Here is a 14,281-nt window from a genome sequence, read left to right on the forward strand (position 1 = left end):
TTTCTCTTACCTTAGGCGTGGGGTGTCTCTTCACGGCTGTTCCAGCAAAGCGCAGCCATTGCTCCTTACCTTGGACGAGGGGTATCTCCTCACCACTGCCCTTCCTGACCTTCAGTGTGGGATAGCTCCTCTAGGCCCTCCTGTGCCCGCGCAGCCACGGCTCCTTGAACGTGGGGTTGGTCCTCCTGGCCACCGCCCCTGACCTCAGATGCAGGGTATACAGTTTGTTAATTAGTTAATTTTGGCCGCACTGGGTCTTCGTTGCTTCGTGCAGGCTTTCTCCAGTTGTGGTGAGTGGGGGCTATTCTTCGTTGCGGTGCACAGGCTTCTCGTCGTGGTGGCTTAGCTTGTTGCAAAGCACAAGCGTTAGGTGTGAGGGCTTCAGTAGTTGCAGCACATGGGCTCAGTAGTCGCGGCTCCCGGGCTCTCGAGCAGGGGCTCAGTACTTGGGGTACAGGGGCTTAGTTGCTCTGTGGCATGTGGAGTCTTCCCAAACCAGGGATCGAACCTGTGTCCCCTGCACTGGCAGGCCGATTCTTATCCACTGCGCCACCAGGGAAGTCATTGCTTTTTGCTGCCTCAGGTCTTAGTGCAAGGTTCAGTTTTTCTAGGAAATCTCTCATGACATGCTTATGTTTGACGTGTCCATGAAACCTGTGCTTCTCCTATGATAGCACTTATTCTGTTTTAAGCTGGTACTTTAAAGATTATCTGCCAACACACTGGACTTGAAAATTCTGTGTGGAAAGTTGCCACACAAATCTGACTCACATTTATTTTCCAAGAACCTAGCCCAACATTCAGTGCTCAGTCACTAGGCTGGCAACGAGCATCCTTTCAATCAGTGGATGCACATCCTTTCCCTTATAAGCACAAAATGTCTTTGCTTCCATTAGACCAGTAGCTACTCACAACTTTGGATGGAGATCGAGGTGGACTTCGCTTGGTATAGTAAATGTGTTTCTCAAGGAGTAAATTGAATTACGTTTAAGTGTTCTAAAAGAGATTGCTATTTAAAGGGTCCCTTTAGTAGATCTTTTCATAAAGTGAAGAATGTGATTACAAAAGCATTGCTTATCCTTTTGCGTCTCCAGGCTTTTAGAGTCTGCAGAGCCTTGGGGTGGGGCGACTGTGCCTGCATGTGGTTGTGGGGTGTGGGGGTAGCAGTTCTTGCTAGACCTGAGATAAGTTTAAACACAGCTTTGATCATTAACCTAAGTGGTGCATTTTAATGAAATCAGACAGAATTTTCATCTCCTGTAACAAAGAACCTGCAGGCCAGTGCAGGAGGCATAAGAGATGACATGGGTTCAATCCCTGGATCAGGAATATCCCCTGGAGGAGGGCATGCAACCCACTCCAATATTCTTGCCTGGAGAATCCCATGGACAGAGGAGCTTGACGGGTTACATTCCATAGGGTTGCAAAGAGTCAGACATGGAATGCACCCTACTCCAGTACTCTTGCCTGGAAAATCTCATGGATGGAGGAGCCTGGTGGGCTACAGTCCATGGGGTCGCTAAGAGTCGGACACAGCTGAGCGACTTCACTTTCACTTTTCACTTCCATGCATTGGAGAAGGAAATGGCAACCCACTCCAGTGTTCTTGCCTGGAGAATCCCAGGGACGGGGGAGCCTGGTGGGCTGCCGTCTGTGGGGTCACACAGAGTCGGACACGACTGAAGCGACTTAGCAGCAGCAGCAGCAGAGACCTAATATTAATATTTTAATCTTTTAATTTACTGATGAGAAAACTGAGACCACTTACTTTTTTCTTGCAAGAAATCTAGTATTTATGGGTAGTCCCTAGAATGACCACATCCCAGAATATCAGGACTGAAATCAACCTGTTCAACCCCCTCATGATACAAATGGGGAAACTGAAGCCCAGGTGGTAAGGAACCTTGTCAAGTCCAAATGATTATTTATTGATTAGCTGGACTGCAACATAGATCTTAGATCTCTTAGCCCAAGGCTTTCTCTAAGAGTTGATTTTCTATTCAGAAGTTACAGTCCCAGGATTCAGACCCAAGTACACATCCTGGTTGGGAATCCACAATTTGAAATCAGAAAGACCTGAATTTCAGTCCAAACTCCCCTACTAAACATCTCAGTGATTTTAGGTAGTTTACACTCTTCTGTTAGTGACAGCCTCAATTTATTTGTTTGCAAAATAGAGACAGTTATAATGTTACCCACAAGGGCTTCCATTGTGGCTCAGATGGTAAAGAATCTGCCGGCAGTGCAGAAGACATGGGTTTGATTCCTGGGTTGGGAAGATCCCCTGGAGAAGGGAATGGCAACCCGCTCCAGTATTTGTACCTGGAGAATTCCATGGAAAGAGGAGCCTGGTGGGCAACAAGTCCATGGGGTTGCAAACAGTCAGACATGACTGAGTGACTAACATACACACACATATAATGTTACCCTTTAGAGTAGTTATGCTGCCTCTTGTGAGGCAATGCATATGGGAAGCTTGTATGAGGGCCCAGTGTACAGAGGGAGCTCAGAAGCAAAGATAATGGTAACAGTGACAGTGATGATGATTTTAATGATGTTGGATCTCTTGTTACTTCTTCTCACCCTTAGATGAAAGGACACAAGTCCATTTTCTGTAATCTAAGATTACAAAATAACTAAATAACTAAAAAATGAACCCTGAATTAAAACAATGAGCTAGAAAGAGATGGTTCTTATTCTGGAATAGAAAGATATTGACTGCATTTAAACTTGTTAAAAGTTAATGTGCTTGCTAACAGCCTCCAATCTAACAGAGCTGCTGTCTAGCTCATGCATCAGAAAAAGGACTGAATAGAGACTTACATGTTTTGTTTTGTTTTGTTTTGTTTCTCTTTTCCAGTTCTGTTTTCACTTCTGCCTTAAAAATAAACAAATATCCAGGCCTCAAATTAGTAAGTGGTTCAGACGGTAAAGAATCTACCTGCAATGCAGGACACCCAGGTTCGATCCCTGGGTCAAGAAGTTCCCCTGGAGAAGGACATGGCAACCTACTCCAGTATTCTTGCCTGGAGAATTCCATGGACAGAGAAGCTTGGCAGGGCTTCTGGGAGGGATCCATGGGATCGCAGAGTCGGACACAACTGAGTGACTAACACTAGTACTACAAATTAATAAAGCAAAGCCTTACTTTAAATCCAACTCCCAGCAAAGGTCAGAGAAACATTCTCTAGGTTCCAGAGTTAAGGATGCTCACATTCTGACTGTCTTCTCTTCCTCTGTCTGCCAGCTTTGAATGCTAGGAAATGTGAGAGAAGAGAGTGAGTTTTGCAGCTTCCAGGCAAGCTGATGCCTAAAGCTTTCTGGTTCCCAAGAGAACATATTCTAAAGATCACTGTATTTTTCTTACACAATATCCCTATTTCTGCCTCTTTACATTTAAAAAGAAGATTTACCCTCTTGGCTGTTTCCCTATAGACTATCAGCTCACAACACGGAAGGGGAGGGCACTGTCTTGTATCATAAGATGAAATTTGAGCATGACCACGGTCATTTAGAAGAGTGTCACAAAGTATTGGAGTGATCAGTGATGGCACTTAGGCTATGGTAATGGATTTCTACCTCGAATCTGGAAAAGGTTCTGAAGCATTGAACGACTTATGTTCTCTCTACCATTCAGTGTGACCTCCGATGAGGCAGACATCATTCAGGGTAAATACCCAGCAGTCACATTGTCATTGATCACCTGGCTGAACTGAGTGGTACTCACTCCTCCAGCTTTGGCATCACCCTTGCTTGGATCTTGGCATCTTCTTTTATTCTTTCATGTTGTCCTTGACTGTCTATAGTGACACTGCTACTTGGATGGAGGACTGGTCCCATTGCTGTCTTTTAGACGCTGATACTGATGTTGCTCGGTGGTTGTTTGATTCCTTAGTCCTTCAACATGGTGAATGAAACTCTCAGTGCCCAAGCTGCCCCATACTTCTCACCATTCACCAAGCGTGTTGTTTTAACTCATCCATCAGGTTACCATCCCTTCTGCTGTAAGGATGCCAGGACAGTCCTCTTTCAGGGCCTCCACTAAACAGACAAAGCATACATCTCAGTCTAAGGGAAACAAACCATGGGGTGAGCAGCAACAAATTGGATTTCTTTTTAAAGTTTGCAGACCAAAACAGACTGTTTGTTTTCCCTAGAGAGTTTTGAGAAGAGAAAGGCTGTATGGCATAAGAGGTTGAGGGTTTAGTGTAGAGGGCCATTTTAAACCATGTGCAACTGGTGAGTAAATGGAACAATATTTTGAACAAAACCAGAACAGAGAAGACACATGTAAAAAGGCAGAGATGACATAAAAGAGGAGTGGAGACTGCCCCTTGTGTACTAGAGAGTGAACATGGCCACACTCCCATGTGTGTGGAGCCCCCTGGAGGCCTGGGAGTCAGACGCTACACTTTGAGACTCTCTTTTTCCTCCCCTACTCTCCCTTCCCCTGATCTCCCCTCTCTTTCGCGTCTTTCTTTTCCTTCTCTTCCCCTTCCTTCTTTTTCTTTTGGTTTGGATAGATTAAGTAGGTTTGTTTTCCTTACAATTACAACAATGAGATGAAATTTCAGCAAATTTCAGTTGTCTTTCCAAGCGCACGTGACATATGCTTCCCTGTGCTTTCTCTTTGCATGTGCCAGCTCTCTGACATTTCTGCCTGTCCGCCTTTATTACCTGAGAAACCCATATGCACCCAGTCATTTTAGCCATTTAGTCAAAAAGAGTCCCCGGTCATTTTCTTGCATATTCTCCAGAGAAGGAATCTGACCGATGGGCTGTGGATTGGTTCCCACTCGTCAGATTTCACCCCTAGCAGTGTGTCCTCTCCTGTCTTTAGTAAGCTCTTCTTATCGCATCCCTCTCAGGATCATCATGCCTAACACCGGGATTAGCAGAGCTCAGGTGCTTGCCACATGCAGTGAATGACTGCTAGGACCTGAGGGGGAATAAAAACAAGGTACCTCAAAGTTACCATTTTCTTGCAGTTTAAAATTTCATTTAGGGAAAAGTCTTTGCCTATATTGATTAGAAATCAATACAAACAGTGAAGAGAAGCATATGATAGATGATATTCATACAAGGAAAACATTGCCATCCTTACAATGATAAAACTTAAATACTGGCAAGAGAATCAATTTTCACGGTTACCTGTATTTACCACATTGGTGAAACCATTTACGGCAGAAGCAGCGACCTCCTGGATCGTTTTTCTTGGGTCCCGCCACAGCTGTGTGGTTATAGTGGTGGCCTGTGCTGACAGCACCTAAGTTGGCTAACGGGGCTGGGGAGTGTACGGTCAGCTGGGCTGTGTGTGCTCAGTGGCTTCAGCCGTGTCTGACTCTTCCACCCCATGGACTGTAGCCCACCAGGCTCCTCGGTCCATGGAATTCTCCAGCCCAAAATACTGGAGTGGGTGTCTGTGCCCTCCTCCAGGGGATCTTCCCAACCCAGGGATTGAACCCACATCTCCTGCGTTTCCTGCATTGCAGGTGGATTCCTAACTGCTGAGCCACCAGGGAAGCTAGGTCAATCTAAATTTTCCTCTGAGAGTATTTTGACTTCCCAAGAGAGGGAAAGCAGTCATTCTTTTTGGGTCAGGTTATAAGAGGTGGGTTCTGAGAGTACCCAGCCACCGTATTTCATCTATATTTTACCTCTGCCCAAAAGATAAAGCCAGTATGAGAGACTAAGCATGATTCTATTCCAGGAGAGAGAAGCAGAAATGAGAAATGGATGGTGGCTTGGCTTCTAGTTATTTCTGAGACCTGCTGAAGCTCAGCCCTTCATGCATTTAAATGAAGTTTGCAATCAGTTGCCCTTTGTGTTAAATGTAAACCTACCTAAAGCTGGGTTTCTGTCACTGGTCACCAAGTATTCTGATTATATAGATGCTAACTATACCACTGGCTCCTTAGGACTGGCTATGCCTGATCTCTTTCCCCAGCATCTTGATTCATTTTTCACCAACTCAAGAATACACTTTAGACCCTAATATTGGTAATACATTGCTTTTTGAAACGCTCACTATTGATCATGATAAGCCGTTATGCTGTGGCTATAATGGTTTAGACCCTAACCCTAACCTGGGCCAAGTCACTTCTCTTACCTGGGCCTCTGTTTCGTCTGTAAGATGAAGTATGAGAATTAGATGCCATATATCTTCAAGTACAAGTTTTCATGGTATTAAATGAAAGTATTTAGAGACTAACAAAGGTTCAGAATCTAAACCAAGGATTGCCAATGGTCAGGCACAGTGTTCTCCAGGCTGGAGCTATGGAGGAAGCACAAAAAGGAATCTGAAATATTTGCTTTTTCAAGCATGCCTTCCTCTCATCCCTTACCCATTTTGATATACCCAGTGCTGGATCTTGGGAGAGAAGTTTGAAATAAACACAAAAATTACAGGCTAAAAGCACATTTATGGAGCAGGGGCCGAAGTGGAGGAAAAGGCTCTGGAAGCGATAAAACCAGATGAAACAGCCTTTCTCAGCCCAGATCCATGTTGCTCTGGCCTCTTGGTGTATCAAGTTACTTTGGATCTCTCCATCCTAGTTTATCCTTCATATCGTTACCAGGGTGATACTGCTGAAACTCAAATCCTACTGCAGCATCATTTCTGCTTAAAATTCTTCTGAGATTCCTTTTGCCTTCAGGAAAAGCCCAGACTTCTTTATGGCACATTCAAAGCTACAAGGCCCCCATCACCGTTCTCATAGCTCAACGTGCCTGCCCACCCCCTCCAACCCCAATGCCTTGTGATTGCAGGACCTGCTGGACAGCTCCCTGCTTATGAACAAGCTAAGCTGTTCATCACCTCTGTGCCTTTGAACAAAGCAGTTTCCTCTGCTTGAGGCTCTCTTCCTCCTTCCCACCCTTCTCTCCCTTTCCTGCCTGGCAAATTCCTCTCCATCTTTTTTTGCAGCTAAAATAGCATCTTCCCCATGGAACAATCCCTCACACTCTCCTCTCTCAGGCATTCAGTCTCTGCTTCTGTTTTCACACTTTCCCTGGCTTATTGTTTTTATTTATTTGCATCTCTGCCTCCCTGAGAGACTGGTAACAACTTGAGGGTCTCGTTCATAGTAGGTCGTCAGACACTCATTGATAAATAAATGCTTCTGAGATACAGGATCAACCTAATTGTCTTCTTACTTATCTAAAAGGAAGGAGGCTAAAAGGTAACAAACATATGGGTTCCCTAAGGAAATCTCGTGAAGAAACATAAGTAAATGTCGAGAATTTGGCTTTGGGGTCATGGACAAAGCCCAGAATATATGTTTTTGGTTTCTGGTTTTTCAGACTCCTGGGGCCAATGACTTCTAGAAGCTGAGCTATTTGACTGCATTAGTCATGACGGCACATCACCTGGTGAAAATCAAAAGGCTGCAAATAACCTGTGTAGTGTTAGAAGCGTTCTTACAAGTATGATTTATGAAAATCTTAAAGGACTGTGGAAGAGGCACACTCATAGAGTGTGTGATATTCAGGTAACATTTTCAGAAGATTATGGCACTTCTATCAATCACTCTGACACCGAGTGTAATGGCCTCCACCCTCTCCTTGCTACATTCTTGTCTGATACACAGATAAAATACAGGATGGAAACGAATAATAAGATGTTTCCATGGTTCTGAAAAGAGGAACGTGTCTCTTACCTAAAAATGTCCAGTTGTTTAATGGCACCTTCCTCCTGACACGCAGGGCAGGCTGGCCTGCCTCCCTGTGTGCTCACAGTCCTGCGTACCTTTCCTTCCTGGCGGTGTACTCAGTTTTCAGTGTACGCTGTCAGCGCAAGTGTTTGCGTATTGCTCTTCTCTTTCAGTGGGTGGTACGCTCCGTATGGGCAGGGGTCACAGTCTTAATACCAAGCGCCGAGTCTACCACTCAGTCGAGTCTTGCTGAATAAAGACGAGTAGAAGAACCTGTCCATGTAGCATGTGCGTGCATGTATATGTTGTGCGTCTGTGTACGTGGCGTGGGAAGTAGGGACTTGGGAGGTGGAGTACATGCAAGTGATCTGAGGAGCCGGATCTGTTAATTCTGGCCCCTTGATGCAAGTCAACAAGCTTCTTCTCCCCAACCCTGCCAGTTTACAAAAGCAAGCTGCAAATGCTCGTTAGTATTCTTGGCAAATATTCCTCAGACTGCCTTTTCTGCATGAAGACTACCCCATGCTTTACTTTCTGTAGTTTATGTTATGAGAATAATGGATTTTGTCAGCAGCTGTCCAGTAAGAATGTACAAGATCATTTGGAATGTGCTTTTAAAAAAATATGCAAGTGTCTCTTCCTTGTTTCCTTAACAACATAAAACAGGTTCATAGCAAGGGATGCCATCTGCTTTACTGATTGAGAATCACTATTCCAGGTGATGGCTAAAGGCAAGCTCCAGATTCCTTGGGGGCAGAGACCACACTGCCTCTGCTTACCATCTCATCCTCACTGTGGTATTTGGAAGAGTGCCTGACACGTGGCAGATGCATAGTAAACATTTGCTGGATGAATCACTGAATCTCCCTTTAGAGTCTGTATTTGTACCTGCTTTGAGTGGTCTGGTTTGAACTCTTGGCTCTGTACCTTAATGCCCCTCTCTGTCTCCCGAGGACGTGACTCTCATCTCGGTTTGTTTCTTATCAGCTTACACCTCAGTGCTCTTTCCTGTGGTTTGAGCCATCTGTTTGTATCATCTTGGCATCTTCCATCATTTCAGGAGAGCACCCCCTGCCTCAGCACCCTGACTTCCTGGAGCAGGTATTTGCTCCTGCCTTTTGGCTATGGTCTAAGTCTGATTATCTCCCTCTTCTCCTTGGGGTGTGAGATCTGGAAATGTTCAAGCTCCTGGAGCTGTGCAATGCACACAAGTGATGTTTGCCTACTTAACTAATACACTTGGTGGCATTTGCAGTCAGGTCGTTATTTGTTGAAAGGACACTAGATACAAAGGCTCAGGACTCACATCCTAGTCTAAAACCTTCTCCTTAGATGGTGCAGTAGTTAGAGTTCTCCAGAGAAACAGAACCAATAGTATGTGCACATGCTGTTGTTCTTCTTCAGTTGGTAAGTCATGTCCGACTCTTTGAGACTCCATGGGCTGCAGCATGCCAGGCTTCCCTGTCCTTCACCATATCCCTGAGATTGCTCAAACCCATGTCAGTGATGCCATCCACCATCTAATCCTCTGTTGCCTCCTCTTCCTCCTACCTTCAATCTTTCCTAGCATCAGGGTCTTTTCCAATGAGATGGCTCTTCGCATCAGTTGGCCAAAGTATTGGGGCTTCAGCATCAGTCCTTCCAATTAATATTTAGGGTTGATTTCCTTTAGGGTTGACGGGTTTGATCTCCTTGCAGTCTAAGATACTCCCAAGAGTCTTCTTCAACATCACAGTTTGATTTCTTATAAGGAAATGGCTCATGTAATTATGAAGGATGGGAAGTCCAAAATCTGCCCAAAGTAGTCCAAAATAGGCCCCAGGCTGGAGACAAGGATGAGCTGATACAAATCAAGTCCAGGGTTGTCTGCTGCGGCCTTCCTTCTTGCTTGGGAGAGGTCAGCCTGTTGCTTGATCAGACTTTCAGCTGATTGGATGAGGCCCACCTACATTATGGAGGTCAGTTTGCTTTCTCAGAGTCTACAGATTGAATGTTAATTTCACCCAAAAGCACCTCAGAGAAACATCCAGAATAATGTTGGGCTATGTATCTGGGTACCATAGCTCAGTCAAATTGACACATAACATTAGCCATCACAGGAAGTCTCCAAGTAATCCTGGGTCTCAGTTCTTTTGTTGAAAAATAAGAAAGTGGAATTATATGTCTTCCAACTAAAATAATGAATTCTATGTTTAGGAACAAGGCTAACCAGACAGAGTTCAGGATTCAAGGGCAAAGGATGCTCAAACAGTTCTGCCTCTTTTGATGTCTGATGTGTAACACTACCTGATGCCTGGCAGGGAATCACTAATAATTTGAGGATGGGGCCAGAAGACCTGACTTTGAAAAGAGCCCACTCACACTTTTTGCTAAATGTCAGTGGGTATCACCTTCCCATATCAAATGAGAAAAAAAAAAAAAATCCTAATTTTAATTTTGGACACATTGCAATGATTACATTGCTATTATTATTCCTTGCCTTTTATTTTGCTCATTAATTTCCACATGATTTCATTGGCCTTTTGGGCTTTGAAATCAATTTGGTGCCTGTATCCTGGCATCTTCAAGAAGTGTTTTTTTCTGGTGCAGTTGACTACAAATCATCCCCTTGGGGCCTGCCACCTTTTGGTCAATACTACCCCATTCAATAGAGAGGACACATGTTTTATTTGTTCTGTTTTTTTCCCTTCACACTTTGCATTTTCATCGAAAGTCTAGTGTGTGACAAATTGCCGAAGCTATGTGGCTTCTATTAAAGTATGGGCCTTGTACTTCTCCAAGAAAAGAAAAATGACCCATGATAAATTGGGGAGTGTTTGTCCAGAATTCAGAAGAGGCTGGAAGAGAAGTTAAAGTGTAAACACCAATGTCCATTGAATACTTGCGCAGCCTTTGTAGTCAACTGATGCCACAGGGCAAGTGTGTAGATTTAGATGCTACAGAGAGGACTAGGCCAGGAGGAAGAACTCCTGGCTGGGTGTGGTCTTCAGCAAACTGTAAAAGCAACCTCTAAGCTGAAAAAACAAAAACAACAAACAAACAAGCAAACAAATAACTCCTTTGTTGCCACGTGGAACACAGTGCTACTGGATTTTTCAATCAAAGCCTGAAATCTGGGGTTCTATGTAAAGTGTACTTTTTTAAAGGGCTAGCAGTTCATTCAAATTGAATGTGGGAATCCTGTGAAAACCAACACATCTTGTCTGCAAGCCTGGTCCCAGCCTGCCAGTGGCTGGTTTGTGGCCTCCCTCTGTCTTAAACTTCACAAAATTAAGAGAATGTACTAGACTGAAAAGAGACATTCCAAAGGTGTTTGTTCCTTTTCAATATATAAACAGGATGCTAAACTCAGGACTCTGCCATCCACCTCTGTGTTGGCAGGCAGGGAAGACAAGATTCATCCTGAAGCTGGTAAAGCAGAAGCTTCAGGATTCCTCAGTCGCAGGGCCGTTTCCAAGGCCCTGGGAGAGCCTAGGCAAAGAGGTTATATGATTTTCTGTTTCTGTAGAATTTGCAAGAGTATTTAAAATATTCTAGCTGCAATGCTTTAGGACCATGGTCTATATCCGCTCTGGGTTTTCACTTTTTCACATTCCCCCGAGTGGGCAGTGGTGGTATAGCAGCTAGGGGCATATTTTGGAATTCCAGCTAGCAAGATCCAACTTCAAGCCTTCTCAATCTTGGCACCCTTGACATTTGGGGCTGGATAATTCTTTGCTAGGGGTGTTGTCCTGAACACTCAAGGATGTCTGCAGCATTCCTGGTCTTCATCCACTGGGTGTCAGTAGAAACCCCCTTCCCTACCCACTCCTATAATTGGGACAAAGTCCCCTGGAAGGAAAAACTGAAGCCCAGCCATTGCAAGCACTGGCCTTGTGCTGTATCTACCTTGCATTAGAGCATAACCACGTGGCCCAGGGTCATACTCGTGTCCAGGTTTACAGTATTGCTAACAGTGTCAATACGGGCATGGCTTCCACAAATACCTGGACTCCTCTTAGTGTCAACTCACCCACTCTCGTGACACAAGAGTGCAAGACCAGGATGCCAGTATGGAGGCACACAGGACGGAGCAGAAAGAGAGGTTGGAAATGATGGCGTTCGAGGCCGTTTAGAAATTTCTTCCAAGTCCTACAAATCACGTATGCAAACAACTTGATGGAGATTTTCCAATGATGACAGCAAGTCCCTAAAAATATATGTGGTTTATTATGAATTTGAAGGTAAATGATCTAACCTATAAATAATAAAAATAAATTCCAGAGGTGAGACTGAATTATATTTCTTTTTCACACTGTTGAAAATAGTATAAAGTTGTCTTATGTAGAGGAGATAAAAGAGTCTATGGCTAAAAACAGAAAAAAGTCTTACACAGAAGGATCAAGTAGTTAAAAACAATATTATTTTCTGAGTTTTATGTTTGTAGTATTTGTCAGCTTTTTAAATATTTTGTTGTGATTTATTGTCTCGGTTCAGTTCAGTTTCAGTTCAGTCGCTCAGTCGTGTCCGACTCTTTGTGACCCAATGAATCGCAGCATGCCAGGCCTCCCTGTCCATCACCAACTCCCGGAGTTCACTCAGACTCATGTGCATCGAGTCAGTGATGCCATCCAGCCATCTCATTCTCTGTCATCCCCTTCTTCTCCTGCCCCCAATCCCTCCCAGCATCAGAGTCTTTTCCAATGAGTCAACTCTTTGCATGAGGTGGCCAAAGTACTGGAGTTTCAGCTTTAGCATCATTCCTTCCAAAGAAATCCCAGGGCTGATCTCCTTCAGAATGGACTGGTTGGATCTCCTTGCAGTCCAAGGGACTCTCAAGAGTCTTCTCCAACACCACAGTTCAAAAGCATCAATTCTTCGGTGCTCAGCCTTCTTCACAGTCCAACTCTCACATCCATACATGACCACAAGAAAAACCATAGCCTTGATTAGATGAACCTTTGTTGGCAAAGTAATGTCTCTGCTTCTGAATATGCTATCTAGGTTGGTCATAACTTTCCTTCCAAGGAGTAAGCGTCTTTTAATTTCACGGCTGCAGTCACCATCTGCAGTGATTTTGGAGCCCCCAAAAATAAAGTCTGACACTGTTTCCACTGTTTCCCCATCTATTTCCCATGAAGTGATGGGACCAGATGCCATGATCTTTGTTTTCTGAATGTTGAGCTTTAAGCCAACTTTTTCACTCTCCTCTTTCACTTTCATCAAGACGCTTTTGAGTTCCTCTTCACTTTCTGCCATAAGGGTGGTGTTATCTGCATATCTGAGCTTATTGATATTTCTCCCAGCAATCTTGATTCCAGCTTGTGTTTCTTCCAGTCCAGCGTTTCTCATGATGTACTCTGCATATAAGTTAAATATGCAGGGTGACAATAGACAGCTTTGACGTACTCCTTTTCCTATTTGGAACCAGTCTGTTGTTCCATGTCCAGTTTTAACTGTTGCTTCCTGACCTGCATACAAATTTCTCAAGAGGCAGATCAGGTGGTCTTGTAGTCCCATCTGTTGAAGAATTTTCCACAGTTTATTGTGATCCACACAGTCAAAGGCTTTGGCATAGTCAATAAAGCAGAAATAAATGTTTTTCTGGAACTCTCTCGCTTTTTCCATGATCCAGCGGATGTTGGCAATTTGATCTCTGGTTCCTCTGCCTTTTCTAAAACCAGCTTGAACATCAGGAAGTTCACGGTTCACGTATTGCTGAAGCCTGGCTTGGAGAATTTTGAGCATTACTTTACTAGCATGTGAGATGAGTGCAATTGTGCGGTAGTTTGAGTATTCTTTGGCATTGCCTTTCTTTGGGATTGGAATGAAAACTGACCTTTTCCAGTCCTGTGGCCACTGCTGAGTTTTCCACATTTGCTGGCATATTGAGTGCAGCACTTTCACAGCATCATCTTTCAGGATTTGAAATAGCTCAACTAGAATTCCATCACCTCCACTAGCTTTGTTCGTAGTGATGCTTTCTAAGGCCCACTTTACTTCACACTCCAGGATGTCTGGCTCTAGGTCAGTGATCACACCATCGTGATTATCTGGGTCATGAAGATCTTCTTTGTACAGTTCTTCTACTTAGTTTTGTATTCATAGTTGTATGTGTGTGTGTGTGTGTGTGTGTGTATATATATATATATATATATTTTTTTTTTTTTGGTAAAGGCACATCTCCACTTGAATTACATATACTTCAGACCCCTTAAAACCTGGTTTTGTATCTGGATTTTGGATATCAACGTGAGTGGAGAGGACTCTCTGGAGTGTATATGGAAGTAATTTTCTGAGATAGTTGTTGGTGTGTCATGGATCACCCCTACTATCCCCTGCCAGCCCCACTCTCCCCAGTCACCAAGGTGAGGGAAAAGGGTGTTCTGCTTTTTGTGACAAACGAAAAGAGGATGACTCAGAAAGCTTGATGTTTAGCTCCTGCAGCTGATGTAACAACAGGACCAGTGTGTGTGACAACAGGACCTGACTCTGTTTGTTGTATGTGTGTGTGTTAGTCACTCAGTCATGTCTGACTGTCTTAGCGACTGTATTGACTGTAGCCTGTCAGACTCCTCTGTCCGTGGAATTCTCCAGGCAAGAATACTGGAGTGGGTTTCCATGCCCTTCTCCAGGGGATCTTCCTGACC

General features: G+C 44.1%; 2 protein-coding genes across 21 annotated transcripts in view; one reads left to right on the plus strand and one right to left on the minus strand.

Moving 5' to 3' along the window:
* The window catches only part of LOC147359626 (uncharacterized), a 243,029-nt gene that overhangs the window by 148,331 nt on the left and 80,417 nt on the right, over positions 1 to 14,281 (plus strand). The window contains exon 1 of one of the 19 annotated variants that reach the window (XR_015141054.1): positions 7,303 to 7,490. The exons of the other annotated variants lie outside the window; for them this stretch is intronic. The gene's annotated coding sequence lies outside the window, so the exon portion shown is untranslated. Of the gene's footprint in view, positions 1 to 7,302; positions 7,491 to 14,281 lie in introns of those variants that run through there. 19 annotated transcript variants of the gene reach the window in all.
* Positions 1 to 14,281, minus strand: part of LOC147359629 (uncharacterized) — a 675,420-nt gene that overhangs the window by 87,079 nt on the left and 574,060 nt on the right. The window lies entirely within an intron of this gene.

This window comes from Bos grunniens, chromosome 14 (genome assembly GCF_055505025.1).
Source record: "Bos grunniens cultivar Pamir isolate PY7600 chromosome 14, Bosgru_T2T1.0, whole genome shotgun sequence".
In the NCBI taxonomy this organism is placed as follows: Eukaryota; Metazoa; Chordata; class Mammalia; order Artiodactyla; family Bovidae; genus Bos; species Bos grunniens.